The following is a 3,850-nucleotide window of genomic DNA, read 5'->3' as shown; positions in this document are numbered from 1 at the left end:
TTTATTTACTTTTTTTAGTGTGGAGGGTAAGATCTAGTACCTCACACCTGCTAGATAATGGCTGACCACTGAGTTATATTCCAGCCCCTGGAGATTTAAGTTGGATGGAGGATGAAATTGATGTTTTTGGAAGAGTATACTGGTATAGGCTAACCTGGAAGGTAGTAGAATAATAAGAATTCACAGCCTCGGAAATATTAGTGCACAAAGAAAGAATTTCATAGAAAGTCCCCAATCAGAATTCGCTACTAAGAAGCTGATTCACAAACTGAAAATCAAGAAACAAACACCAATCTTTACATTAGGTCGAGGATCGAATCTGGCAAGTAGTTAGTCTATCCTAGACGATCTTGGAAAAGAAGACATAGTTAAATGTAGCCAAAATTAAAATGTTTTAATACTGGTCTACTTTTATAGTTTATTTGTATTCAAGGGGTAATTTTTTAAAAGCCCAACAATGGCATCATCTCATCCCAACTATTTTTCTTTACTATACTATGCTTGTCTCAGCATCTTACTACTGGAGACGGTTGTAGTCACAACATACATTGTAGCTTGCGTAAGATCTTAAAAACAATATTTACTTATCTGAGAGGTGATATATGGAAGTTCCACCATGTGGGGCCCAAGACTAAAATTCAGATTACCACTTAGCAGCAAGTATCTTAATTTGCTGAATCTGTATTTTCTACCTCATTTTTTTTGGTGGTTTTTTTTTTTTTTTTTTTGAGACCAGGTCTCCCCACACAGCCTCATTCGGCTAGTTCTCATTCTATTTTATTAGACTGCTTAACACTGCCTAGGCATCTGCATCCTATGTTCCCTTCTCTGTGTCAAATACTAGAACAAGCTACAGCTGCCTTTGGCCCCTCTTTTACCTAGGAGCAGAGATTTCCAAAATGAAACTCATTTGCTTTTCCTCTATCCTTCACTAAGCAAAATTCTCATTTTTGTTGGGTATGAGTGTGCACACCTGTCAGATCAGCATTTGCAGGCTGAGGCAGGGGGATTTTGAGTTAGAAGGCAGCTTGGTTTACGTAGTAAGATCTTATCTCAAGAGCTGGAGAGATGGCTCAGTGATTAAGAGCACTGGCTGTTCTTCCAGGGGAGCTGGGTTCAATTCCCAACACCCACATGAGAGCACACAAATGCCTGTAACTCTATTTCCAGGGGATCTGACACCTTCACACAAACATACATGTAGGCAAAACACCAATGCACATAATAAAAATAAATAACTAAAAATAAAATAATGATCTTATTTCAAAATTGATTAAGTGAGTAAGTAAGTAAGTAAATAAATAAATAAAAATTCTGAAATCTGAGTGTGCATGCTTGTTATTCAAGCACTGGGGAGGCAGAGGTGGGGATTCTTGGGGCTTACTGACAAGTTAGCCTACTTGGCAAGCTTCAGACCAGTGAAAGATTCAGTCTCAAAAACAAACAAAAAAGACAGTGTCTGAAAAATAACATCTGAGTTTGTCCTCTGGCATATACTTATGTGTACCTTCACATGCATACATGTACACATACATGAATTCACATGAAACCCAACTTTTGGACTACCTCACTTAGATGTTAGGAAAACAACTAATGGTTTGTTTTATAATCCTTCTAATATTGTTTGCACATTAACTCAAGTGTTGTAACATCCCATGGGGGTAAGATGGATCAAGAGGTAAAAGGATTTTGCCTAACAAGCCTGATGACTTAAGTTTGGTTCATGGAACCCATCCCTGACCTCCACATTGGCATTGAAGCTTGCATACACACACACACACACACACACACACACCCACGCACGCACGCACGCACGCACGCACGCGCGCGCACACACACACACACACACACACGGACTCTGTTCATTTCACTCCCATTTCTTCTTCCTCTGGATTACATTTTATACCTTTCATAGTAGCTAAATCCTTTTATCCATGACCCCAAACCTCTGGCTACCCTGGATGTAGATTTTTCTTTTCTCTTATCTCATAATATTGTGTGTGTGTGTGTGCGTGTGCGTGTGTACATGCATGGGACATATGTGGAGCCAGAGGACAACTTTCAGAAATAGATTCTCTTTTTCCACTGTGGGTTCTAGGGGATTGAATTCAGATCATTAGGCTTATACAGCAAGAGCATATTACCTGCTGAGAAATCTTGCCAGCTCTAGCTACTTCTTCATGTTTTTTTCTTTCTCCCTATTAAAATTCTCTGTAATATGTCCTACTTTTTGTGAGCTTTACTAGCTAAAGAGATATGTTAACATACCCAGGTATACTAATTATTTACCTTTTCTAAGTGAAATACTCTTCTGATAGGTATGCAGTGGGAGTCACTTGTACAGCCACATTGATGACCACTGATGATACATACTCCCAAACACCTCCATGGGGTATCTGCTCAGTAAATACATTTGTTGATAAAAGAGAAAGGCAAGCGAAAGTAATCTGAAACACTGTCATGCTGGCACTGTGCTGATGTCTCTCTTGCAAGGATATGGATGGCCAAGGCAAGAGGATCACTGAGTCCAGGAGTTCAGGAGCATGGCCAAAACACCTGAGACCTTTGAGACATGATGGAGAAAACAAACCTAAGAACCCATGAGGTGAAGAAAGAGCTGGAGAGAACCAGTGGAAGACCGGTTCCAGCCCTCACTGGGTTTAACAGAGTTAAAATTGTTGTGGGTTGTTTAGATAGAAAAGATTTTCATCTTTATCTTGGAATAACTAGTGGTAAAACAGCCAACCGCACTGTGTTTACAACAGCATTGGTGAGGTTGGATAGATCCCCCACCCTGTCCAACTTCCTGTGATAAAATGTTACATTTTGTAACCTGTTGTACTCTGGATGTGAAGCATTTTTGCACAGCATTGTGATACTGTATGTTTTGTCCAGGTTTTACTGTAATGCTTCCTCCCATCATCCAGAGTTGACTGCAGAAGCCATAACAGACTTGCCTTTCTTTGGAAGACTGCTTTTCAGTTTTGTATGAGCATCTCAAGATGTGACTTCTTCCTTTAAGGTTTGTTTGTTTATTTATTTATTGTGTATTTATTTATTATTTATTTATAAACAAGACAGGGTTTCTCTGTGTAGCCCCAGGCTGTCCTGAAACTCACTCTGTAGACCAGGCTGGCCTTGAACTCAGATATTTGCCTGTCTCTGCGTCCTGAGTGCTAAGATTTATTTTTAATTACTTGTATATGTGCATGTGAGTATAGGTGTCTTCAGAGGCCAGAGGTATTGGATCCCCTGAGCTGGAGTTACAGACACTTGTGAGGCACTTGCTATAGGTGCTTGGAACTGAACTCTAGGTCCTTTGCAACTGCAACAACGTGTCATTAACCACCATGCCATCTCCCCAGTCCTTCACCTTATTTTTTGATCTTTTATATTAAGATCTCTTATATTAAGATCTATCACTGAATCTAGAGCTCACCAATTGGCTAAATTGGTTGACCAAGAAGCATCAAGACTTCTCTTGTTTCTATCTTCCATGTGGTACAGGCACATGCTGCTGTACTCAGCTTTTACGTGAGTACTGGTAATTCAAAGTCAGTCCTCATGCATGCATGTGCAGTAAGCATTTTACCAACTAAGCCATCTTCACAGTATTTGACTAACATTATTTTTAAATAAAAATTTAATCACTAAAAGTACTGTAGGTATGGATAAAGTATCTTATTTGGTAATAATATAAATATGTAAGTTGTTTGCCAAATTGCAAAAGGCATAGTACAATGTATAATCATCTTCTCTATAGACAAGTTCAATTTAATATAACTACCCTACAAGCTGAATTACCAGTCTTAAAAAAAAGTTTATTTTCATTACATGTGTATAAGTGTTT

The 3,850-nt window shown here is 38.9% G+C and overlaps 1 protein-coding gene across 2 annotated transcripts in view; it reads right to left on the bottom strand.

Moving 5' to 3' along the window:
• Window positions 1-3,850, bottom strand: part of Mindy2 (MINDY lysine 48 deubiquitinase 2) — a 69,997-nt gene that overhangs the window by 54,810 nt on the left and 11,337 nt on the right. The window lies entirely within an intron of this gene.

The sequence above is a fragment of the Microtus ochrogaster genome, chromosome 5 (assembly GCF_000317375.1).
Source record: "Microtus ochrogaster isolate Prairie Vole_2 chromosome 5, MicOch1.0, whole genome shotgun sequence".
NCBI lineage: Eukaryota > Metazoa > Chordata > Mammalia > Rodentia > Cricetidae > Microtus > Microtus ochrogaster.
This window is presented reverse-complemented; position numbering and strand designations above follow the sequence as displayed.